General features: G+C 39.1%; 1 long non-coding RNA gene across 1 annotated transcript; it reads left to right on the top strand.

The window, feature by feature from the left end:
• Nucleotides 1–10,128: 10,128 nt before the first annotated feature.
• LOC116466413 (uncharacterized) lies at nt 10,129–27,259 on the top strand. The gene is made up of 3 exons (XR_004247531.1): nt 10,129–10,208; nt 26,787–26,875; nt 27,127–27,259. It is a non-coding gene; the product is annotated as an uncharacterized LOC116466413 (long non-coding RNA).
• The last annotated feature ends 237 nt before the right edge of the window (nt 27,260–27,496 follow it).

Raw genomic sequence — 27,496 nt, 5'->3', positions numbered from 1 at the left:
CTGTCCTTTAATCCCTGCAGATGGTTAGCAATGCCATGAGCCATAGCATTTTGGAAAAGAAAGGGGAACCACTGCATTTCTGGAAGATATGAGAATGTAGATCTGCCATTCACTAATGTTGAAACCTTGGACAAATCTCTTATCTCCACCTTACCTCATAGGATAGGTTGTAGACAAACTGATGGGATGAATGCTCTTAAAAGGTAAATGGGAATGCAAGGTAGGAGAGTAGCAAGGGAAATACTGCATTAGTTTTACATGAAAAGATACTTTCTCAACTCCTCTCTTCATTACTAAAAATGTTGGTCCTTCTTTCTTCCTACCTTATCACCATTTTCTAGATCACCTGGCCATGTATACTTGTAGGCCTCAACAGTCTTCCTTCCTTCTCATAATTATCCCTGCATAATTGATTGGCAGGGATGATCAATTCTACCACCACAATATCTTTAGGAACTTTCCCTTTTATTTCAGGTTTACTACCATCCTCTTTAATTGGTTTCTTGAGATGTTTTACAGAGACTATTGTCAGAAAAAACCACTGGGTCTTTTTGCCTCTTGCACTTCACTTCTATGGTATAAAGGAATCTTTTGAGGAAGTGCGTGTGTCATTTTAAGGTTTGTGCTAGCCAAGCAGGGAGGAGGCTTGGAATGCTAAGACAGGTACTCAACAATGGGAGAAGGCAGGTTTTAATGAAATCAAGAAAAGATTGTTTTAATTCTATTTCTCAAGAGGAAACTCAAAAGAATTGATAAGCTTTCAAAATTATAATTCTATCTTTGCAATCACACATGTTGTTCATGCTGCAGACAAAAGGAAAAGACCTTCAGAGCCAAGGTGGCTGCACACTCCCACTGAGAAATTTGGATTTTAAAAAGATGTGCCAAAAAGTGGAAAGAGGCACGCTACCAAAGATTATGTGAAAGAAAGGCAAGGACCAGTAACAGATCAGAAGGACCAAAGACCAGAGTGAGCTGAGGCTTAGAGAAAAGAAAAGTAAGGATAACGGAGGGCTCTTAAATTTAGAGCAAGAATAAAGAAGGAAGAGGCTCGCTGCCTGAGGCCAGTGGTGTGATGTTGATGGATGACGTGAAGAAAACAGAACTCCTTTCCTCCCATTTAGTCCTGTCTTCTCTGTCAAGGAGAGTGATCTTTGGACTGAATAGGGTAGAATGAACATTGTTAAGAGAAAATTGAAGCCAAGATGGGTGTAGAGATTATGCGAGAGCATGCATCCGCTGTAAATGAGCCGAAATTTCTGGCTCTGAATGAATTACAGTGCAGAGCTCTGAAAAACGTGCAAATGAATTCTCCCTACTTAAGAGGGGGGAGCTTTGGAGGTGGAGGAGGAGAGAAAAGCGAAACCTCCCTTGCAAAAAATTGTAACGGTGAGAAAATTATGGCAGTGAAAGAGATCTGATTTAACCAACCCCCATCTTGCCTTTAGCCTTCAAACTGCCCTTAATTATCCCTTGGCTTGGGTCTACCTAGCTTTGGGAGACATTTAGTTTATAGGTTAAATGGCCAGGCGTGATGGCTCACGCCTGTAAATCCAGCACTTTGGGAGGCCGAGGCAGGCGGATCACGAGGTCAGGAGATCAAGACCATCCTGGCTAACACGGTGAAACCCCGACTCTACTAAAAATACCAAAAATTAGCTGGGCGTGGTGGCGGGTGCCTGTAGTCCCAGCTACTCGGGAGGCTGAGGCAGGAGAATGGCGTGAACCTGGGAGGCAGAGGTTGCAGTGAGCCAAAATCGCGCCACTGCACTCCAGCCTGGGCGACAGATCGAGACTCCATCTCAAAAAAAAATAAATAAAGAAAAAATAAAGAAAAAAAAATGATACTACCCTCCTCGCAAGCTTAACCACCTTTGTAAAGCTAATGAGAGACCGCCAGGCTAGGAGGAGGATAGGAGCCTGAATTCTGCTAAGGTGTAGGCATAAACGATTGCCAGCCATTATTCCAGAGGTCACAGGATATGCTACTTCCCAATTACTCCCGCAGACAACATCACTATTGTAGAACCTAAGATTGGCTTTTGAGATATCTTTTCAAGTTTTTTGCATGTCTGACACTGATGGCTCCACCTGGACCCACTAGTTGCTCCTGTGACTCCATCCAGAAGTGACTCAGTGCATGAGGACCATTTCTCACACTTTTATGATTATACCCCCAACCAATCAGCAGCAAGCACCCATTGCCTAGCTGTGCCCCTGTCTCTTTATCCTTGAAAAACTGTAGCCTTCGAATTTTCGAGGAGACTAATGTGAGTAATAATAAATTCCTGTGTCCTGTTTAGCTGGCTCTATGTGTGTAAAATTCTTTCTCTATTGTAATTTCCCTGCCTTCATAAATCAGCTCTATCTGGGCAGTGGACAAGAAAAATCCACTGGGCGGTTACAAAAGCAGGCCAACTGGAGAGAAGCCAAGTCTGTAACCTAGGAACTGTAGAATCCAGTTTTGGAAAGGACCCTAGATATCTATCTCAACCATTACCCAATGCATAACTAAATGTACATGTAGAGATGGTTTATGAAGAGTCAATAACTATTATGATAGGCCCAGCTTATCTGTCTGGTATTTGATTCTCTTCCCTTAACGCTTAGTCCTTAATGTGGAGACTGTTTTACAGTTGTCAAAATCATCTTTCTCTTTTTCTTTTCCTTCCTTCCTTCCTTCCTCCCTTCCTTCCTTCCTTCTTCTCCTTCCTTCCTTCCTTCCTTCCTTCCTCTTTCTCCCTCTCTCTTTCTTTCCTCTTTCTTTCCCTTCCTTCCTTCCTTCCTTCCTTCCTTCCTTCCTTCCTTCCTTCCTTCCTTCTTTCCTTCCTTTCTCTTTCCACAGACATTTGTTGAGTGTGCACTATATTGGTGTTGTGTAGGAAAATAACACATAGCTTTTGCCCTTAGGTGTTTATAGTTAATTACAGAGAAAACCATCTTTTAGTTTTTACTTTTTCAGCATGCAGTGATTAAGTGCAGAAAGAGCAAGTAAAAATGTAAGATGAGAAGCTTAAATCTTCCTGTCGAAAATAAGGGAAGAAATTTCTCCACTCCTTTTTTCTCTTTCAGAATGTTTTCCCTGGCTGGGTGCGGTGGCTCACACCTGTAATCCCAGCACTTTGGGAGGCCAAGGCCAGCGGATCACGAGGTCAGGAGATCGAGACCATCCTGGCTAACATGGTGAAACCTTGTCTCTACTAAAAAGACAAAAAATTAGCCGGGCGTGTTGGCGGGCGCCTGTAGTCCCAGCTTTTATATTTATTTTATAGAAATGATGCCATTTCTATAAAAGTGGCATCATTTAATTGTTTGAAACTTTCTTTCTGCCGTTGGATCCAGCACCTTACCATCTATCGCTTTGCAGGGGAGGAGACCTGCTTTTCCCCTCTCCATCTTAGGTTCGTGGCTGAGGCCCCCATAACAAAAGACAGATGAACCAAAGAAAAGCTTACATGTTTATTTAACATACATTTTACATGAAATAGGAGCTTTCATAAGGAAATAAATACCTGAAGGAACAGTTAAACCTGTGTATTTTTCAAACCTGTGCATTTTTACGCTGGGTTTGATGAAGAGAGGACAGTCATAGAGATATATAATAGGGTGGAGAGTATGACATAATGATTATAAACTGGGGAAACTTAGCAAGACCGGTTTGTTCAGTTTCCCTTCTGTGACCTTTTGTTTTCAGAGATAAGGATACTCCTTTCTTCCTGGCATAGAGAGGGCACGTCTTACATGAGAGTCTATGACCTCTTTCAAGGGAAGGTCAGAAAATCTTTCCTAGGTTTTATGAACTGCGTCAGGGAAGAAGGCTGGGGGAAAGTCAGAGACACCTTCCTGCTTCTGCTGTTTTCCTCAAATTTCTTCAGTTTAAAATATTCAATATGCCAAGGAACCATATTTTGGAGTAGCATGCCCTGAACCCCAGCAACTTCACTTTTTGTATGTATACAAGAGACACAGAGTGCAGATTTAGAGAAGCAGTCATTTGATCCAAATGAAAAGCCATGCTTCACAGGATACTTTCCTCATCTGCACGTGTCAAGTCCTCGTGTTCATGCACGGTATTTGAGAGTAGATACTAATACTTTAGCAGATTCATGTTTTCTATTTTTCATGTGGTGAGTGATGTCATATGGCCCCCATGGTAAGTGTTGATAAACATTTTGGAATTTATAGGTTTGTCATTAACATTCTCGTGAACAAAGTATTTGATTTTCCATTACACATTTCCTTTCACTTTTTGAGCCCATGAATGCCAAAACATTTTTTTGCAAAGTTAAAACGTGTTACCAAATAACATTATTTAATAGTTGTTGATTTATGCAGCATACCATTAATGTTAAAACCGCTGTTGCAAGAGCATTTAGACTCTTTTTTCATATGCTATGTGGGAGGAATGCTTGACCTCTATTTTCCATAAATATTGTATATATACCTAGACTAAAATGTCCTGTGTTTTCCACTGACAGCACTGAATGGCATCCTGCTATCTTCAGGCATCTCAAATTGAAGTCACTACAGTTGGCTTGTACATCAAGGGGCCAGCAGAGGCCACAGCACCAAATCTTCTCTCACCATTATCCCAGATAAAAAGAGTGTGCTGCCTGTAGCTGCTAGCACACTTTCTTTGCTAAGGGAGTACCTCATAAGCTGTCCTGGAAAGGAAGGTGTTAGTTAAGTTGTGTTGCGGGTTGGATTCTCTGGAGGCAGATGCTGAGAAGTTTAGTGCCCAAGAGGTTTATTTGGCACCAACACCTGTGGAAGACAGAAGAAGCAGGATTGGGCAGCGAAAGATGTCCAGCGGTGATATGGGCATGACAAAGTCTTGGCCAGAGGCTGTCTCTGTACCACCCACAGTGGGGTATGTGCAGTGTAGTGACATGATGATGCTCACTGCAGCCTCAACCTCCCAGGCTCAGGTGATCCTCCTGCCTCAGCCTCCTCCTCAAGTCCTCCTTTGAAGAGGTAGCTGGACATCACATCGTTGTCTACCACGTAGTGTGTCTAGATAAGGCTGGGAGAAGTGAGGTGGGTTATCCCTGGGCATCCTCTGGTTTAACAAGGGTAGGAACTCAGTAGACTGCTCTTGTTTCATATACCATTAGACAAGTCCACAGCAGAAAGTGAAAGCACCGCCGGGTACAGTGACTCATGCCTGTATTCCTAGTGTTTGGGGAGACTGAGGCAGGAGGATCGCTTGAGGCCAGGTGTTTGAGACCAGCCTGGGCAACATAGCAAGACCCTGTCTCTACAAAAATTTAAAAAAATTAGCCAGGTGTGGTGGTGCACACCTATAGTGCCATCTACTCGCAGGTTGAGGGAGAAGGATCACTTAACTCGGGAGGCCAAGGCTGCAGTGAACTATGATCACACCAATGCACTTCAGCCTGGGCAACAGATTGAGAGCCTGTCTCAAAAAAAAAAAAAAAAAAAAGTGAAGGCACCAAGTGGCAATTGTCACAGGCTGTGGTCTACTCAGGAAGCAGACTTGGAGATGGAGAGTGGTGGGCAGGAGGTTTGTTAGGGAGTAGTCTTGGGATCACCAGCTCTGGAAGGGGAAGGGAAGAAGGATGGGGCAGGAAGAGAAGTTGGCTTATGCATTAGTCAGGGTTCACAAGAGGAAAAGAAATAATAGGATAGATGTATATATGAAGGGGAGTTTATTAGGGAGAATCAACTCACAGGATCACAGGGTGAAGTCCCACAATAGGCTATCTGCAAGCTGAGGAGCAAGAAAGTCAGTCTGAGTCCCAAAACCTCAAAAGTAGGGAAGCCGACAATGTAGCCTTCAGTCTGTGGCCGAAAGCTTGAGAGCCTCTGGCAAATCGCTGGTCTAAGTCCAAGAGTCCAAAAGCTGAAGAGCTTGGAGTCTGATGTTCAAGGGCAGGAAGGATTCAGCAAGAGAGAAAGATGAAGGTGACAAGACTCAGTAAGTCTGCTCTTTCCACCTTTTTCAGCCTGCTTTATTCTAGCAGCTGATTTGATGGTGCCCACCCAGATTGTGGGTGGGTCTGCCTCTCCCAGTCCACTGACTCAAATGTTAATCTCCTTTGACAGCACCCTCCCAGACACACCCAGGAACAATACTTTGCATCCTTCAATTCAATCAAGTTGACACTCAATCTTAACCATCACAGCCTATGATTCAGCCTCAACAGAGACCAACCACATGGCCAGCTCTAGACAAAGTGAGGGCCAGACCTTTATACCTCCCTATAAACCAGTTCTCGGGTGTGGGCACCCTGGGAAGAGGGCATGGTGGTGGGTGAGATGACACTCTTCATTTGAAGCAATTCTGATGAGGGCTGACTGCTGGGGCTCTCTGCCAGAAGCCCTCGCTGCAGCTGGTAGAGTAGCCCTTCAGTCTTGAGAAGACTCTGGGATGACATCACAGCATCTGCTCCAGAAGTCTGCTGAACCCATCCTGGCTAACTGTAATGCAACTATTAACCATAATACTTTCCTTTAAAAATCTCAGATAAATGCTGAAAGAGATAAGATACTGAGACAGAAAGTGTAAGCTGGGACTGTCCTAAGTGAATCAGGAAAAAGTTACCCTGTCTATAATGAAGTTCAGGGAGAAAGAACAACTTACATTGAACAACCTTGAAGGTAAGTTGCTGGTCCAGAAACCTTTTGAGCTAATTTACTCGGTTTCACTTGGGTTTTACCCAGATGCAAAAGGATTTAAGTCGATTATTTAATCCATTCTGTCTGTGGTGTAGCATGGCAGTGTATTTGCATGTTGCAGCGTTTTCTTTCATTTTCAGCAGCCCCTCCTCTCCATTTAATCACTGTGTCTGCTGCCCTGTCCTAATCACTCAGCAGGCGCCCCCCACTGGCATCCCAGGCACTCTGGCTGTGTGTCCCATGCATGATTATTTGGCCCTCACCCTGTACTCCACTTCACTCTCCCTTAGGCTATGAGCAGAGGATTTTTTTTCACAATTGTAAAACATAGAAACTCATCCCCACCAATCCTTTCAAAGAGCCCAGGGAGTCCGAGCTGTTCCAAATGAGAAGCTTCTGCTACAAGAGCACGACCAGAGACTCTGGCTACCAGAGGGAGGCGGGTGCATTTCATTTCATTGTGAACTCCAACCAGGGTCTCTCAAAGGTTAAAATACCTTTACTTAGCTCTCAATCACTGTCGCACCTGGTACACAGTGCTGTAAAATTAGGAGGGAAGAAGAGAGCAGGAGAAGCCCTGGATTCAACATCTGGAGACCTGGGGTGCAGCTCCTCCCAGCCCCCGGCACTCAGGTTCTCCATGGATCAGGTCTTATTCAGGTTATCATTCCCGCTGCCTAGGAAAGTGTCTGGTTGAGTGGGTGCTAAGAAAAAATGTTTTCCTTTCTCCCTGGACATAGCTTGCATAAGGAATGAAGACAGTGAGTGTGTGTAGGGGGAAAACGCTAAGGAGCTAGAAAAGTTTTTCATTCCATGGTGCAGTGTTCCTTTCTCTAACTCCACTCACCCAAAGACAAGACCCTTTCCCTGACTTTATGTCTTACCACACAGTTCAGCAACCCAGTGAAAAGATCCTTATTAAAATTTTATTTATTAATTTTCTTTTTTAAGAATGCAGATAGGATCTCACTATGTTGCCCAGGCTGGTCTTGAACTCTTAGCCTCAAGTGATCCTCCCACCTTGGCCTCCCAAAGTGCTGGGATTACAGGTGTGAGCCACTGAGCCTGGCCAAGTGATCTTGAGGCTCCCAACATCACATATCTCTCCTGGGGGATTTTATTTGGACTTATTTGGATATGTGTTCACCCTTGGCTCAAATCTTGTGTCCAGGATTGCAGAGTACTGTGATTAGGCAGACCTAAATACTGTACTGTTTTTTTTGTTGTTGTTTTGTTTTGTTTTGAGACCGAGTCTCGCTCTCTCTCCCAGTCTGGAGTGCAGTGGTGCGATCTTGGCTCACTGCAAGCTCCAGCTCCCAGGTTCACACCATTCTCCTGCCTCAGCCTCCCGAGTAGCTGGGACTACAGGCACCGGCCACCATGCCCGGCTAATTTTTTGTATTTTTAGTAGAGACGGGGTTTCACTGTGTTAGCCAGGATGGTCTCGATCTCCCGACCTCATGATTCACCCGCCTTGGCCTCCCAAAGTGCTGGGATTACAGGCGTGAGCCACCGCGCCCAGCTGATACTGTACTTTTTTTTTTTTTTTTTTTTTTTTTTACTATTCTCTACTTCTTGCTATTCTGTTGAATACAGGGTGAATTTTTTCTTCTATTCTTCCCCTTCCTTAATCCCCCTTGCCTATTTCATATTTCTTTGTATTGGATTGTACTGCATTTTGTGTTACTTCCTCAAATATATCTTGTAGTTTACTAATTTTCTCTAGAGCTGGTTTTCATTTGCTACTTAACCTACTCATTGAGTTTTTACATTTTAATGATAAAGTTTTAATGTTAATTACCTACAGTCACTTGTTTTGTTTTTATTTTTGACTTGCCTCTCCTTTATCCATAGCCCAGCTCTTTCATTTTAGTTTCCATACTTATTTTATCATCTCTTTCAGATTGTTTTATCAGCTACTTTGGAATTCAGTATTGCACCTCCTGATTGTTGTGTCTGCTGATTTTCCTTCAGGTGGTTTCATTTCTTGTGCTGTTTGTAGTTTTTACTGTTAGCTCCTGCCAAACTGGGGTTGTTTTCCTATGTAAATCATGCCCTCCCTCATGGCTCAATTTTGCATTTGCTTTTGCAAGTAAAATTTAGGGTTTCACTACTGCAGGAGCAGTTTTTATAATATTCTCTTGGTTTGAGTTTATTAAACTGGTTAGGCTTTGTAACTTCTGTTACCGTATCTGGCTGTGGGCTTTCAATTTCACAGGAGATTTTGTTTTCCATTCAGATTCCCTGTAATTCCTTTTCCCTTCCCTCAGCTGGTGGATAGAGTTTTTACAGTTTTCTTTATTCAGACAGAGCAATCCTTTGAGGAACCTCTCTCTAGGCAGGAGTCTTATTTCCAGCTTCTTGCCTCTCAGTGCCCTAGACCCACATCTCCTTTGCTTGCATTGCTTACCTACAGTGTAAATCCCATTCGGAGCTGATATCCTTCTCACACCCTCTGAGATTCTTCTCTCGTCAGTTGTGAGAATTACCAGTCTTGTTTTGAGTTATTTTTTTATTCTGATTTCTCAAAGATTTCCTCCTTTCCTCTCTTTCCTTTTATTTCTTTCTTCCTTCCTTCTTCTGAGTGTAGAATTTTATTCTATATTATTGCTCTATACTTTAACCCAGCATTCCTATGTGTTTTCAATAGGATCAATAGTATCTGGGTTTAGGGTGATGTTGGTGGAAGGATGTAAATTAATTTTGTTCATATTGCCCAAGGATCTTGAATGATCTTTGAAGAATGAAATAAATCATATCACTCTGCAGGTTAAATCATTTCAATGACTTGCTATTGCACTTAAACTCCAAACTCCTTTTGGCTTTATATGTCTTATACAAGTTGACCCCTATCTCCCCATCTAACCAGGGCTTAAGCTTTTCTCTGCATCATTCAAACCACCTTGTTTCTTGCTTTAAAGTCATTGTTCTAGCTGTTCCTTCTGCCTGAAATGGTCCCTAGATCTTTGCAAGGACATGTGCATTCTGATACCCAGAACACAGAATTATCACCTTCTGTGTTACTCTGTTTTCATGCTGCTGATAAAGACTGGGTAATTTATAAAGGAAAAAGGTTTAATGAACTCACACTTCCACATGGCTGGGGAGGCCTCACAATCATGGTGAAAGGCAAGGAGGAGCAAGTCACATCTTACATGGATGGCAGCAGGCAAAGAGAGAGCTTGTGCAGGGAAACTCCACCTTATAAAGTCATCAGATCTCATGAGACTTATTCACTATCATGAGAACAGCATGGGAAAGACCTGCCCCCATGATTCAATTACCTCCCACTGGGTCCCTCCCACAACACCTGGGAATTCAAGATGAGATTTGGGTGGGGACACAGCCAAACCATGTCACCTTCCCAAAAAGGGTTTTCCTGATCACCCTATCAGTCCCTCCCTCTCATAACACCCTGTTTCATGGTCTATATGACACATATCACTATGTTAATTAAACTTTTAATTTATGTTTTTACTTGTTTATTTCAGAGGCCAGGCTAACAGGGATTGCTGATGGGGAAATAAAGAAATAATCAAGGATGAATCCTAGATCTGGGGCTTGAGCAAGTGAGTAGATGCTTGTAAGAGAAATAGGTGTAAGACGGAAATCAAGAGTTCTGTTTTGAAAATATTTGTGTTTAATATTTTTATTCTTTATCCTAATGAATAAATCAAGTAAGAAGTTGGATATGAAAGTCTGGAACTCAAGCAGAAGTCAGGGAGATATAAGCTTAAGTGTCATCTGCATAGAGATAATGTTTAAAGCCACACTAGTAGATGGTAGCACCCAGAGGAAGAGAAAAGTGTTATCAGACAAGACAAGGCAGGCTGGGTGCAGTGGCTCACGCCTGTAATCCCAGCACTTTGGGAGGCCGAGGTGGTTGGGTCATGAGGTCAGGAGATCGAGACCATCCTGGCTAACATGGTGAAACCTTGTTCTCTACTAAAAATACAAAAAATTAGCCAGGCGTGGTGGCGGGCGCCTGTAGTACCAGCTACTTGGGAGGCTGAGGCAGGAGAATGGCGTGAACCTGGGAAGGCAGAGCTTGCAGTGAGCTGAGATTGCACCACTGCACTCCAGCCTGGGCTACAGAGCGAGACTCCATCTCAAGAAAAAAAGAAAGAAAAGACAAGGCAATACATCTTGTACATCTTGTGAAACAATCTCCAATGTGGCATAGTCAGAGCTACAGGATAATGCCACTAAATGAATACATGTACGATGAGGGAAGGGCTTTACATAAAGAAATTAAGCAGCATTATCAGAAATTTACTTAATTACCTTAACTCTTGCTTCTGCTGGTCAGAGGTTTGATGCATGGAAACTCTAGTAATGGATGCTATGGGTTTTCACAAGAGAATATAAATAAAATTTATCAGTTCTCTCTTTAACCTGACTTGACCTGCCCAAACAAATATACAGAGTGATTTAATAAACATTAGTTCTTTCCTGCTTGTCCATGGGAGTGGGTGTGGTGGATTCTGACACAGATGACACCTGGATATTATCTAATAAAAGTAGCTATGATCTAAATCTCTGAGAAGCTTTATCTTCTAAGTAGCCCTGTAGGCTACTGAGAATTGGCTAGAAAAGAATTTTTTCCCTTCTCATTTTGGGGAGACAACTCATAGAATTGGGAAGCTTCTTTATCCTTCAGAGGAACAAGGCAACATTACCAAATCTCTTCAGATGATTTAGTCCAAGGTGGGAATTATGCTCTGATATTTTGAGATATATGATAAGGCTGAAAAACAGTCAACTGTGGTTCTGAAAAACAGTCAACTGTGGTTCTGGTAATAGAATGAACAGGCTCTCTGTCTGCCCTGACTTCCTCTAGCTACAGATCACCATCTAGTTTAAATCTAACTTACTGCTCTCATTGTCTTCCAGACTTATTTAGGCTAGAGATGTGGATTGTTTGTAGAGTGTGAGGTGCAACTGTACAATATATCCATGGCTTTGCTTTACGATTTCAGTCAAAACAAAATTAAAGGCTCATTATCACCCATGCTCGGGAAGCAATGGGGAATATTTTAAATTTCATATTTTCATTGGTCTTTCATCAAGAACAAGACTAAAGTTCCAAATGAGATGCATTTTCTATAATGCATGTGGTGCCTTATCTTGAAATAGTTGTTGTCTTTGTCATTCTGATTTGCTGAGCAGACAGTTGGAAATTAAACAATAAAAAATAACTTTCTGTACATGACATTTCATTTTTGGATAACCAGCAACCCAAATTCCCAGGCATTGGGATTAGTATATTCATCTCCACAGGTGCCCACAAATGAAATGAAATGTCACCTAAAGCAGCAGGCGCACTTCATTGCTATTACACCCCAAAGTTTCCTCCAGTAAAATATTTTATTAAAATTAAATGAAAAAGCAAAATCTGTGCAATGGTTGTTCAAGCAGCTTTAATGAGCTTTAGAATGGAGCACACCCCCGACAATTCTTCCATGGGTATTTTACTATGCACAGGAAAACTGTTCAAAGAATATTATACTATACCATTCTTTCCTCATCTTCTTGGCTGTGTGTTGAATCAATTAAATTGCTACTTACAAATTACTGGTTAAAATATCTAAGAAAATAGCTTTTGTTTCTATTTATAGGTACAGTATGTACTTCCTGAAAATGTTTACCATCTCGCTGAATCATTTTCTCCTTTCTCATCACCTAGTTGTTCATTTAGCAAATATTTATTTATGTGCCATGCTGGTTTGTTCATAGGGTAACAATTGTGAACAAGATAACAGAGGTCTCTGGGCCCTTATGAAGTTTATAATTTGGCCAAATAGATAACAGCAAAAACAACAGGAACATCATCTTCTCATCCCTATTAAGTATTTTCTATTTTGCCATATACTGTTCTAGGTGGAGTCATGTATTCAATTGCCTAATTATTATGATAAGATAATCATTACACAGATGCAGGAAGGTCCTAGGAGAAAGATTCCATTATTACCCCCATTGTCTGGAAAAGAAAACAGAGGCAGAGGGAGATTTTAAGTAATTTTCCCCAGGGCATGTAGCTAGGAAGTAGAACTAACAATGCTAACAATAAAATGATGAATATTATGATACAGGAAGTACAGGATATTGTAAGAACATGAAATAGAGGCTCTTGACCCAGTACCTGAGCCAGCTTGGTCTGCTGTAACAAAATATTATAGATTGAGTGGCTTAAACTACAGAGCTTTATTTTCTCAGAGTTCTGAAGGGTGGAAAGTCCAAGATCAAGGTCTAGCAGTGTTCACTTTGGGGTAAGGACTCTTTTCCTGTCTTACAGACAGCTGCCTTTTTGTTAGACGCTCACATAGTGAGGAGAGAGAGACAGAATGAGCTCTTTGGTGTCTTTTCTAATAAGGGCACTAATCCCAGCATGAGAGCCCCAGCTTCATGACCTCATCAAACCCTGATTACCTCCCAAAGGCCCCACCTCCAAATACCATCACCTGGAAGAACAGGGCTTTAGCATATGCATTTCATGTATACGATTCAGTCCATAGCAACTGGCTTTGTAATTTTTCCAGGTCAGAACTTTCCATAAATCAGAAATCATATCTAGCAGCCACGAATGAGACTATTTTATTTTATTCTGAGACAGGGTCTTGCTTTGTCACCCAGGATAGAGTGCAGTGGTACGAACATGGCTCACTGTAACCTCCAACTCCTGAACCCAAGAGATCCTCCTGCCTCAGGCCCTTTAGTAGCTAGGACTGCAGGCTCATGCCACCAGGCCTGGCTAATTTTTAAAAAATTTCTTAGAGATGAGGTCTTGCTATGTTCTGCAGGCTGGTCTTGAACTCCTTGCCTCAAGTGATCCTCCCATCTTGGCCTCCCAACGTGCTGAGATTACAGGCATGAGCTACCACGCCTGGCCTTGAATGAGACTATTTTAAACACATATACCTCTGCTAAATTCCAACATTATTATAACTGAATTCTATGTAACCATTAGCTTTTTAAGTTCTTTAAGCTTTGATTTTCTCATCTACAAGTTGGGAGGAGGGTTGTTTTGCTGTCGAACTCATGCATATATAGCATTTCTACATGTGAATGGTGTATATTTCTATGTGCTAACGTATATATGAATAGTGAGATGTGTGTGGGGGTGTGTGTGTGCACACGTGCACATGGGGGCAGGGAGCAACCTTTCTGACACTTTTACGTGTATAGCGCTTTTTAGTTTACCTCTTTGTAAAGTACATGTGATGATCATGACAGCTGAAATGTTATTTTTATTCTCATTTTACGTGTGGAGGCCAGGAGGTCAAGTTTCTTTCTCAAGGTCATGCAATTGGTGTGTGGTTGAGCCAAGGTATGACCTAAACCTCCTGTGACTCCTGGGTTAGTGCTTTTCCTCTGTCCCATGGCTGCCTCATGCTAGTGAGCATTGTGCCTGATACTTGGGCTCTGAGAAAGAGATTCATTTGCTGTAGTATACTCAGCTGACATTTCATTTTGTTTCCTTGCTATCCATGCTAACACACCGCAGTGGTGAGTGTTGCAGTGCATTTTTGAAGTATCGATTTCCAATCAGCCCCCATCCCAAAGACCCTACCACACACCCACTTCTATTTGCTTCACTTCAGCTCGCCACTCACTGCTACCTGAGAGCTTCTAGTTTGTTATCACTCTGCTTATGGGCAGAACGGCAGAAATTTACTGCAGTTACCAGGCTTCAGTGCTAGGAAACCAGCACTGTTTCTGTTTCAGAAATGTGGACAGATTTTGCAATTTTTTTAAAGATTAAAAACAATCTTCTTTATATATGTAGAAATACAGATATTTTGACTGTTTCATATAAATCCATATATTGGGACACATCATCCTACCTTTTAAAAATGAAATCTTTTTTAAAATTTGCCCTTACTTAATCTTTCCCTATTCATATCAGCCTCCACCCCCAGCTAGTCTATATTTACAGTGTAGCACGGGCTCTTCCAAATAATTATCAGTGCTCATAAAATCATATGTAAACATTTATACATGTGTATGTCTATACATCTACCTAAAAATAAATGTATGTGCATATTTTACAAAACCAGTTCATTGTTTATGAAAATGGATTCATACTACTATTGTGTATACTTTACTTCGTATTATTCAATATTTTAAGGCAAATCCCAGACTTTATGTTGTTTATATCCAGTAAACACTTCAGTATTCATCATTAACGGATAGGGATTTTTAAGAATGTAACCAATTATACTAATGTCACCTATAACAAAATTTATAATAGTTCTTTAAAATCATCCAATACCCAGTTCATGTTCAAATCTCCCTGATTGCCTCAAAAACATCTTTTTACAGTTGGTTTGTTTGAATGAGGATTCAAATGCCAAACATTGCATTTGCCTGATATGTCTCTAAAATTTACAATGGTTTTCCCTTCCCTTCCCTTTCCCTGTTAATGCTTCTATTTGTTGAAGAAACCAGGCTATTTTCCTTGTAGAATTTCCCACCTCCTAGATTTGTCTTATTTCATTCTCGTGGTGTCACTTAACACCTACCCTGTGCTTCTTTACATACTTAGTTGAATATAGAGGATTGACAAGATTTCTGGCTCAATTCATTTGGCTAGAATACTTAATAGTTGGTGCTGTGTACTTTCTATTGCATCACAGAGGTATGGAATAGGAGGAATACAACATTGGCCAGCCCACTTTAAGTGATGCTGAAATTGGCCAGTGGGGTCAGGTGTGGTCAGCTTTATCTTTCCAATATAAACTTTCTCATCAACATTGACTTCACGGTTTTAGCATTCGGTAATGAACATTACCTATATCATTATTTCAGTCAGAGTTGTAAAATGATAATTTTCTAAATCTATTAATCTTTCTGCGTTGATTGGCTGGAATTCTATGAAGAACTCTCCCTTATCAATCATTGGTAATCTTGAATAACAGTTTGTATAGGAGAGGCAGAATAAAGGTTGTTGTTGTTTTTTTTTTTTTTGGTTGTCAATTTTCTGAATAATGAAATGATGCTTTAGCAACCTCCAATGGTGATCAATAACATTGTTGGACTCAGATATTTTTATATATTAAATGTGCTTTAGATTATGGAATTTTATTACATTTGATGCTCAGACGGTCTCATTCTTGGCCAGTGGGCACTCCACAGAATTGCTCCTTTGGTCTTCTTTTGACAAGACCCCAGTAGTTTGTGATGATGACTTCTTTGATTTCTGGTAAATAGAATATCCCTGACTTACCAAGAATGCTTTTTACACTAGATGTAGATTGAGTCATTTCTCCAAATTGGACTGGTTCCTTAGTGAGAAAGGGCATTTAGAGAACATAATCTTGATTCTAGAAGTTAATTTATTATCTTTTTAATGATTCTATGGCATTCCATGACATACCATGAAATATTTAACCATTTTCCCTTGCTGGCATTCACTTAGCCTCTGGTTTTGCTATATCCTGTCTTTCAATTGCAAAGTCATGTTGAAGATGGGAAAACAAGGTTCAAGAAGTTTCTATAGGCCTTACACAATTAGTAGAAATGTAAAATTGAAAAACAATATGAGAATACTTGGAATTCTTCATAGAAATTCTGGCAACCCAGTGGTTCTTGGGAAATATGTCCTTATTCAGCTGGGTAGAGAATTCTCTTTTGCTTCCTGGAGCTTATCTTTAACAAGATGAGAGATGATGCCCTCTCCTTTTTCCTCTTTTGGCTGGAGAACAGTTTTCCTTTCTTCTCTTATGGATTTTGGTAGAAACATATTTTCTGTTCATTTTTTCTAACTGTGATCCTGGCAATGAGATGCATGCTAGCTCTCCAGGTCATACAGCAGCTTGGACCTTTCATAAGCTCCATACAACTTTGGATGGAGGTGCAGCTGCGTGCCATATTGGCAGTACATTTTGTTCTTGCAGAGGGCATTCTGGCCTTCTTGATTCTGTATTTTATTTCTTTGCCAATCATCAGGCAGTGTGCAATGGAGAAAACAAAATTTATTAAGAGCTTTCAGCTCTGTAACTAGCAAGAACTATTCCTGGCTGGCCACAAAGTTCCCCAGATGCACCCTGCTATATAATCCTGATTTTCTAGTTCATTGTAAATTCACAACACTGTACTGTCAACTATCCCTCTTTTCATATCTACATAAAAAAGAAATTTCCTGGTAACATTCTTAAAGCATTTGATAATGCTTATAGACATTACAAAAAAAACTTTTATTGGAGTATAATATACATTACAGAAAACTACACATAAATGTATAGCTTGATGAATTTCCATAAACCAAACACATTTATATAACCAGAACTTGGATCAATAAATAGTCCATTATAAGTACACCCGAAGCCTTTTTATGCTACTTTCAGTCTCTGCCCTTCTTCCTCTAAGAACAATCACTATCCTGATCCTTAAAAGCATAGATTTATTTTGCCTGTCTTTGTACTAACATAAGTGGAATTATACACTGCATACTTTCTTGCATCTGCCTTATTTCTCTCAATATTTGTGCTGTTCAACCATATAAACACATGTAATTGTAGATTGTTCATTCCAATTGTTATATAGTGTTCCATTGTGTGTCTCCATTGCAATTTATCTATTCTATGTTGATGAGCATTTGGGCAGTTTCCAGTTTGGAGCTATTATAGATAATGCTGCTATCAACATTCTACTACATACCTTTGCTGAACTTACATCTGCATTTCTGTTGGGTGTATGCCTAGAAGGGGGATTTATGGTCACAGTGTATGCAATATACCCTGCTTTATTAGATAATGCCGAAGAGTTCCAAAGTGGTTGTACCAAACCAAACTCCCACCATCAGTGTGTGAAAGCTCCGGATGACACACACGCTCCCCCAACACTTGATAGTTTCCCTCATTTTCATATATATGAAACTTTCAGGTTGAAGAAGGTTCCCAGAGTATAGAAGACTTTCTAATACCATCCTCCAAGTTCTGTCCAAAGCGTAGCAATATATATAGGGCAAATTAGACTGGGACTCTGACAATATCCTAATTTATTTCATTGGTGATAGGGAATGGGTCAAATGAACACATACAGATTTGCACACCATCAAGAAGCCTATGACTTTAGTCATTTTAGGGCAGTCAACTGTTTCCTGCTGATGTTTATTATTGTGTATATTTTTTGACAAAAATAAAGAAAGTAAGAGAGAAATATCATTCACAATTCCATTACTGTAACATACTAATAGTTTTTAGTTCCCTTACCCACACACATATCTGAATTTTATATGGTTACAATCATGGTCTAGATACAATTTCATATTATGCTTTTTTGAACTAAATGTTTTCTCTAAAGCACTTTCTCATGTTTTAAAAATATTTCCTCATTATATATTTAGGTTGCTTCCAATATTTTACTATTCTAGAGAGGTCTATAGAAAATATCTTCACCAGTTTACCTTTACTTTTTTTTTTAATTAATCCTTTAGGCAAAAGTCCTAAGAGTGGGATTATGGAGTAGAAAATTATCATTTTGTTTGGCTCCTGATTTATCGTGCATCTCTCTCTCCAAAAGGCTTTTCACAATTTATACCAGAGGAATCCACCTTCTTGGAAAGCAGAAGAGCTAAGTTTGACTTACAGCAGCAAGTGCTCTGTTAGCTTCGTAAACAAATAAAACATATGACATATTGTTGAAGTAAAGTTTTAGCTTTTGGAAGATTTAAAAATTCTTGCCTAGCTTCATTTGTAATACAAATTTAGAAAAATCACAATTCTCCACAAGCAGGTGAGTGGGATAAACAAATGTGGTATAGTTGTGCAATAGAATACTACTTGATTGATACATGTGTTACAACATAAATGAATTATGAAATAATTATGCTTAGGGAGAGAAGCCAAAGAAAAAAGAGTACATACTCTATGATTCCGTTATAGAAAACTCTATATAATGCAAACTTAACATAGTGACAGAAAGTAGATCAACATTGCCTGTGGACATGGGATGGGGTAGAGAGGAGCAGGAAAAAAGGATTGCAGAGGGACGCATGGAAACTTTTGAGGCTGATGGATATGTTTACTACCTTGATTGTGGTGATGGTTTCGTGGGGATATATGTATGTTAAAGTTTATCAAATTGTATGCTGTAAATATGTATAGTTTATTACATATCAATTATACACCAATTAAACTGTTTTTAAAAATAAAATTTCTTGCTCAATATTTCTAACTCTCTGAAGATCTAAAGAAAATGAGGAGCAGGAGTTGCTGTTAGTTCATTATGACTATTTAGTGTAGTGAGTTAAAGGGACACAATTAAACCTACTATACTACATAATAATAATGAACAACAATTTCTGTCCTTCATTTCGTATGCCCAAAAAAGATATGTTCAAGTCCTGACACTAGTACCTGTGAATGTGATCTTATCTGAAAAGAGAAACTTTTTGGCCTATAAGATGCGGGGGCCCCAAATCCAATGACTGGAGTCATTGGAAGAAGAGGAGAGGATGCACAGAGAGACACACAAAGAGAAGAGCAAGATGTGTAGATGGAGGCACAGGTTGGAGCGATGCAGCTACAAGCCAAGGAACACCAAGTAACTAGAAAGAGGCATTAAGAATCCTTCCTTAGAGCCTTCAGAGGGTACCTGGCCCTGCTGACACCTTGATTTTGGACTTCTACCCTCTAGAATTATGAGTGAATAAGTTTCTGTTATTTTAAGCCACAGAAGTGGTAATTTGTTATAGCAATGCTTGGGAACAAATACATATACCAATATGGTTTTATTAGCTAGTATACTCTAATTTTATAGCCGGTAATATCAAGGGAGTAACACAAGGTATCCGCACTACAGAAGCAGATGTCTGATTACTAGGTTCTGTGATGAAACTTTGTATTTCAAAAAATTGATCCCCTTCATTCTCTCCTTGTTTCTGTGTCTGCTGTCCTGAAGCCAGATGTGTTACCATGATGTCTTTATACTAATATACTAACAGAGCAGTTCTCAAAGCACTGTTCATGGACACTTTGAGCTCCCTGAGACTCTTCCAGGGGGAGGCCAAATCTATTCTCATATTTTCCCTTTTCACTGTGTTGACATTTGCAGTGATAGTACAGAAGCAACGATAGGCAAACTGCTGACACCTTAGGACAAATGGCAGTACCAGCAATTGTACTAGTAGACATCTTATTCTTCATCTTCATGACTGGCAGAAAACAAACAAACATAAAAAGAATTTGACTTAAGAATGACCTTGATGAAGGAGCAACATGATTTATTAAATCTTTATCCTTCAGTACAAGTCTTTTTAATATTGTGTGTGATGTTATGGGGAGTAGAAACAAAGCACTTCTGTTACATACAGAAGTACAAAAAAATAGTACTTGTGTAATTGAGTTCTAGCTAAACTAGCAGCTTTTCCCATGAACACCAGTTTTACTTGACAAACAAACTTGGGCTTTTCAGGTTATTCAGACTTGGGTATTTGGCAAACATGTCTCTCCATGGTCAGAGATTCTCCTTCAGAGGCAACCATCTTAAACTCTGTTTTCTTTACTGAGAATGACATTTCTTGTAAAAGCTTAAACACAGATAAGGCCCAGGTATTTTGCCTAAGGACAGAAAGCATAATGTTGTAGAGGTGGGTTCCCTTCCAGCCCATTACTCTTCCCATTCCACTAAACGAGACAGGTGGTTTTCCACATTTCATGCGTCCCCTCTTTGAGACAGTGAATCAATGCTGCAAGAGAAAGAAATGCCAGGTGGAAAAGCTGACAAGACAGATATTACACAGCCACTTAATTTTTATTTTGTAATTTTCACAAAGTAGAGCAATCAAGTAGAATACATTAAAAAGATACTAAAAATGTGCTGTGATAAAATTCATTTGACCAGGAAATATAGGCTTTCATGTTTTTGTCTCCAGCTCAGCCTTTTCTCATTTTTAATGTCAACTGTTTTCTGGATTTGGCACTTATTTTGACAAAAGCTATGTTGAGTTGCAAATTGAAACATGGTGCATAGCTTCTATGATTAAGAAATTCAGAATCTATCCAACCTAAGGCCTTGAAGGCAGAAAGAAATGCCCAGACAAAAATTTCTCAACTTTGCCATGTACCAATGAATGCCTGATATAAATATTAACTGTTATTTCTGCAAACGTTCCCACTGTTGTATATACATCATTTCCCCCATTTGTGAGATGGCAATGTATTCAGGAAACCTGATGGATAGAAACTCGTGATTGAGTCTTCTCAGCATGGGATAGGTCAGTATTTGTGGCTCAGCTGGCTGGTGCCAGAGTGGAGAACTCGTCTGATTTGTTTCCACCCCAGGCACTGAAGGATTTTCAGGATTTTCCTCTTAATATTTGGTTTTACTTGATAATCCTAGAGCATACTGGGAAATCTCAGCAAGAGAAAAAATTTAGTAACCACAGGGAGGCCTGCTCAGAGGGCTGTGGGTAAGTATGAAAGCTTCTGTGTATGCCTACTAATGACTCTTGAATATTTTGCTTTTCACAAGGTTTTCCTTCAACAAAAAGTATGTAGGCTTGTGAGGAGTGGGCTTTTAGAAAACTCAGCTATTCCCAGAAAGACAAATGCACATTTGAGTCATTTCCCAAGAGAGATGTCACTAGTCAGGAAGGTATGTGGAACCACATGATTCAGCTTGCAATTTAGAATTTCAAAAGCAGGAGTTGGCCAAGAGTTGCCTAGGGTTTTTAACCTCACGTTTTAACCATAAATTTTCTTTCTTATTTGTTGAGTGCTGACTCACCCTTGGCATAGATGGGATAGAAGAGATGCTAGCTGCCTCTGATCAACATTGGAGAAGATGCCTAATTAAGAAATAGGCTTTATAGCCAAGAAGGTGACTAAATCCCAAAGGCTTGTTTGTTTTCTTTGTGCAACCCAACTTCTTAGGGGCTTGCTTTTGGATTCTGTTGTTTCCTTTGTTTTTGTTTGGTTGGTTGTTTATATGTTGTTACTAAGACTCTGTCTTGGAGATGTTGGACAATAGGCTACTGTCTCATCGGATCTGGGTGTTCCAGATGTGAGCTAGGTCCTAGAAGGAGGTGGTAAGAAGGCTTTGCACTATGCCTTGGGGACGGCTGTTTTGCTGGCTGGGTGACCAGGCTCTGAGGGAGTCTGTACCTAGAAGTAGAGTTTCTAAACATTCAGCAGGTGTGTGAGACACCTGAGATGGCTGATCTTGGTACAGAAGGAATCCAGCTGGAAGTGATCTGTGTGTAGCATGTCTCATAGAAATACAAGAAGCCTTGTCTTATGACCCTGTACCTGTAAGGCCTCAAAGGACCTCATTCATAACAGCTAGGATGACTCTATGAATCCCTATATGCTGGAAATAGCCCCAGCTTAATATAGTTTAATTCAGTTCACACTTATTAGGTTCCTACTAAGAAAAATGCCAGAGGCTCGAACATAATTATTTTTTGTGATTTAGTTTATCCTCATTTTAATTGGAAGAAACTGGGGATTAGAGAGGGTAAGTGGCTTATCCAAGTTCATACAACTGGTTCTTCCTGCCACATGGCTTCATTTTGATAAGAAGTATGACTTTCTCTTCTGTGATAAAAATGAGATCTTGTGCCCTGGTGAGTTGGACAGTCTGGGAGTTCTGCCTGTTCTGATTTTTTTTTCCTGGTGGGATATTGGATGAAACATTATAATACTCAATTCTAAATTCATGGTAACTTTGGGAAATGTATGTGCTTGTGTACGTGTGTGTGCATGTGTGTGTATGTGAAATACAATGTATGATAGTTGTCCCAGGGTAGATTTCCTGAAACAAACTCAAGTCTATTGGGGCACTCATCATACCTTCTCTTTACTCTGTGTCTAATGCTGGTCTCCCTTAGGCTCATCAATTAGAAGAGCCTATAGCTGTTGCCACATAACTGTCTGGAACTCTCAATGTTGATATATCATCTTTATCTGTTTATAGACAAATGAAAATTTAGCCACTTTTTTTATTACTTAAATTGAAGACAGCTCAAGCCTATCTCAACAAAGTGAGAATGTCTTCTTTTTATAATCTCAAGTCCTCATGATGCTTATGCAAACCTTTTTAAAGAATAAATATAAAAGGAATATTGCCCCCTGATTATGTAAAGCCGATGTGGCAGACATGGTAGATTGTCTTGTTTGACATCTGTACTATCTCATTCTTGTCTGCTCTTCCATATAGCATTTGTCAGGAATCCTTGTTTTGAAGGATCTTGATATGTTTTAAGTTCCAACCTGATGCAAATTTTAGTGGCAGCAGTGCTGAAGGTACCATTCACTCTTTTGAGTCTAGCAGAAGCAAAGTCACGTTAAAGCCTATAGCTCTTAGCAGCTTTCCAATTCCCAGATTGCAGAGAGTGCAGATAAGTTACTGTATTCCTGAAGTGGTTTCCTGATTCCCTCATATATCAGCCAAGAATCTCCAAAGAAACAGAAAAAATAGAAGACATATATGTTAAAGAATTGGCTTGAGTGATTTTAGGGACTGGCAAGTCCAAAATTTGTAGGACAGGCCAGCAGGCTGGAAACTGAAATAGGAAGTGATGTAGTCTTGGGTGTGAAATCTGTAGGACAGGCTGGCAGGCTGGAAACTCAGGCAGGATTTACATTAAAATGTTGAGGCAAAAAGTAAAATAAATAAAATAGTGAGGTGGAATTCTCCATTCTCTAGAAAATCCCAATATTTGCTCTTAACACCTTCAACTGATTAGATAATGTGTGCCCACATTATCTTTAAAAGTAATGTTCTTTAAAGTTAACTGATTGTAGATATTAATGACATCTACAAAATACCTTTACAGCAATATCTAGATTAGTGTTTGACCAAACAACTGGGCACCATATCTGAGCCAAGCTGACACATAAAATTAACCGTCACATCTAGTTTCCTGACTTTGGCAGAGATAACGATGAACTTGATGGGCCACTTAAGCAGGATTCTTCTAGAAATCTATCCTGGAGTTTCATCCTAGAACCTGCTGTGACAACCAGCTCGTCTAAGAAGTTTGTAAGCATCTAACCCTCTTTCTGCTTAAAATAGCTAGAATGATTTGTTATTTGCTACTGAACCTCATTTATAGTTTAGCAAAGTCTTGATATCAAAACATGACAGGGGGAACATGAGAAAGAAACTCTGCAGACTAATTATGCTCATAAGCATAGATGCAAAAGTAGTAACTAAAATATTAGCAATGTGAATTCAGGAATCCATAAAAAAGATAATGTATGACCAAGTTGGGCACATACCAGAAAAGCAAAGTTCAGCATTAGAAAAACAGCTTATTTAAACACCACATTAACAGATGAAAGTTTTTCTCAATAAATACATAAAAAGCATTTGATAAAATGCTATCAGAAAACTAAAAGTAGAAAGATACTTCCTTAACCTGATAAAGCATACCTAAAATAACAAAACATGAAAAAACAGGAAACTCAATGGCAAAATGTTACATTTCTTTTAAAAACAGCAGCAAGACAAAGACACCCACCATTATTACTTAGATGCAATGTATTGGTAAAATTTTCAGAAAGCAAACTCACAAGATAAAGAAATGATGATTATAAAGATTGGAGAAGCAGGAACAAAAATTTTGTTACTTATAGATGAAATTATTGTAGAAAAACCCATAAGAATGTAGGGACAAAAATTAAAATGAGTAAGGGAGCTCAGTAAGTTTGCTGGATAAAGCTCAATATACATTACTCGATTAAATAGAAAATATATGTATTTAATTACTGCAGTAAAATTATAAACCGTATAAGAACAAGACAAATAAAGCAAAAAGACCAATAAGAACAAAACTATAGCAATTCTATTGAAAGACTCTAAAGAAACTAGAAATGAATATTGAATATATTTTAATTTAATGTGGAAATGAACATATTTACAACACTGAACTTTTCTATGCAAAAACATGTTGAAATACCATATTTTGTACTAGTGTTATAAATATGTTGTAAATACATTAGTTCTTACCAAATTCATTTGCAGTTTTAAAGAAATTTCAATCAAAATCTCAACAAGAATTTTTACAGAACCTTCTAAGTATATTTTAAAAATTTGTAAGAAAGAACAAAGTGTTATAAATAGTCCAGATGCTCTTAAAGAAGCATAAGGTGGCAAGGTGTGGAGTTAAGGGTGGAAGAGACTTGGCTACTACAAGCATTAAAAACTGGTAATTATTTTAGTAGATATTGGCATGGTGGTAGTAAGTAATCAACGCAGCAGATAGGAAACTCAGAAACAGATAAACTATATATGAAAATCTGATACACAACAGAAATGGCACTGTAGATTATTAGGATATGAAAAACTAGAAAATTAGACCCATACTTCACATCAATTTCAAATGTAACAGCAATTTAAATATGATGGGCAAAACTTCACAACTTTTCTAAGAAAATGTAAAATAGCTTACATTTATAGTTAAAAATTATTTCTTAACCAAAACACAAAAAGAAGTACATTTTGATTCTGGAATTACTTGTTTATTAAATATTTGTTTGAACAACGATGTAAAACTGTCTGATCTTGGGTTTCCCTTTACGAAAAATTTTAAAATTGGCTCGGTTTCTTTTATGGATATGGGTGGCATTGATTTCTAATTTAATCTCATTGAGATCAGCAAATGCAGATTATGATAGGAGTCTTTAAAATTTATTGAGGCTTTCCTATTTAGTCAGTTTTTAATAGATATTCCATGCATTCTTGAATAGAATGTTCTATAAATGTACATTAAAGTAGGAGTTAATAATTGGGTTACTTAAATATTCCATATACTTACTGATTCTTTGCTTGCTTGGTCTATAAATTATTGAAAGATGTTAGAATCTTTCACTATAATGGTGGATTTATCAATTTTTTCTTTCCATTTTATAATTGCTTTATATGTTTCAAAGATGTTTTATTGTATGCATATATGTTTAGAATTTTTGTATTCATCTGGAGAATTTCCTTTTTATTAATATATAGAAGCTCTCTCCATTGATATAATAATTTTTTTCCCTTAAAGCCAATATTTTGTCTGATATTAATTTAACTGTACTAGGTTTTTAAATTCCTTTTTTTTTTGAGAGTTTTGCTGTTGTTGCCCTGGCTGGAGTGCAGTGGTGCAATCTCGGCTCACTGCAATCTCCACCTCTCAGGTTCAAGCAATTCTCCTGCCTCAGCCTCCCAAGTAGCTGGGATTACAGGTATGTGCCACCATGCCTGGCTAATTTTGTATTTTTAGTAGAGAGATGGGGTTTCACCATGTTGGCCAGGCTGGCCGAACTCCTGACTTCAGGTGATCCACCCACCTCGGCCGCCCAAGGTGCTGGGATTACAGGCATGAGCCACCATGCCTAGTCTTTAATTCCTAATATATACTTTTAATCTTTCTGTAAATTTCTGTTTTAAATATGCTTTCTGTAAATTCTCTTTCAAGGTAGGACTTTTTTTTTTTTTTTTTTGAGACAGAGTTTCGCTCTGTCACCCAGGCTGGAGTGCAATGGTGCCATCTCAGCTTACTGCAACCTCCACCTCCCAGGTTCAGTGATTCTCCTGCCTCAGCCTTCCAAGTAGCTGGGATTACAGGCTCCCACCACCACGCCTGGCTAATTTTTGTAGTTTTTAGTAGAGATGGGGTTTCACAGTGTTGGCCAGGCTGGTCTCGAGCCCCTGACCTCAGGTGCCTGCCCTAGCCTCCCAAAGTGCTGGGATTACAATCATGAGCCACAGTGCCCAGCCGAGGTGGGACTATTTTAAAAAATATTAAATATATAAATATACATAGTTTAACATTCTTTATCTTTTGGGTGATTGAATTCATTTATATCAATTGTTATTACTAATATATTTGGATCCATTTCTTCCATCCTCTTTTTTGAATGTGTGTGAGCAGACTCTTTTTGTGCAGTAATAAGTTTAAATGTTTTCCTTGAGGGTAACTGGAAATTATCAAGGTGTTTTAATATACACTTAATATACATACACAGACACACACACCATAGGAAGTAGGTTATTTTTACCTTTATTTTATGCCTAAGGAAATTGAGCCAGAATGGTTAATTGTCTAGCCTTAGGTCACAGAGCTATTCTGTGGCAAAGACTAGATTGGAACCAGTATCTTCTGGAATTGGACTCCAAGTTCATTATTCTTTCATGTTTCCATGATGTCTTCAAGATAGAGAGTCTATCATCTACATAGAACTGAAGATGACAGAAGACACCAAAGGAGGACGGGGGCCTCCAGGAAGAGCCAGTAAGATGTGCTGAGGTCAGGACTTTTATTGCCTTTAAATGGGTGTTGAATGGAGTTTTGAAATTGAACTACTTTTTGCTTTGTTCTTGTTTCTCTGATGGATTTACTCATTAGAAGGTGATAATGTTTGCTGCTATATAAGTGGCATTTAAATATGAATCCTTTTTTAATTGCTCATGGTATTTCATTCATGATGAAATGAAAGTCTCATGAAACTGTAATTTGAAACAGAAAAGAATGGTAATTTTGCCCATTTTCTTGAAAAGTAGGAAGATATGAAGAAAATTGTTGAACACGTCTGACAATAGAAGACCTAAGGCCTAAGAAGTCCATTTCAATGAATCACAAAATAAATCAAAGAACAGAATTTCTCTCTTTTGAAGTATTGCTTTATTAAGTAAGTATTGCTTTATTCAGTAATTCACTTGGCAAAAATTTCTTCAGAATTTTTGCAGCATCACTGAGTCTAGTTTTGGCAATTAGTTTAGGATTTGAAGGAAGTCAAATGACACTTCATTAAATTGATTGGTTAAATAAAACTTTAATCAGTAATTGTCCAAAGTTATAGAGGTCATGTGATTTAAGGGAAGGGAGGAAACTGCAGCTATATTGGGGGATTGAAGAAAATCAGCTGCA

This window comes from Hylobates moloch, unplaced genomic scaffold (assembly GCF_009828535.3).
Source record: "Hylobates moloch isolate HMO894 unplaced genomic scaffold, HMol_V3 SCAFFOLD_4, whole genome shotgun sequence".
In the NCBI taxonomy this organism is placed as follows: Eukaryota; Metazoa; Chordata; class Mammalia; order Primates; family Hylobatidae; genus Hylobates; species Hylobates moloch.
Note: the sequence above shows the minus strand (reverse complement) of the source record. Positions and strands in the feature narration are given on the sequence as shown.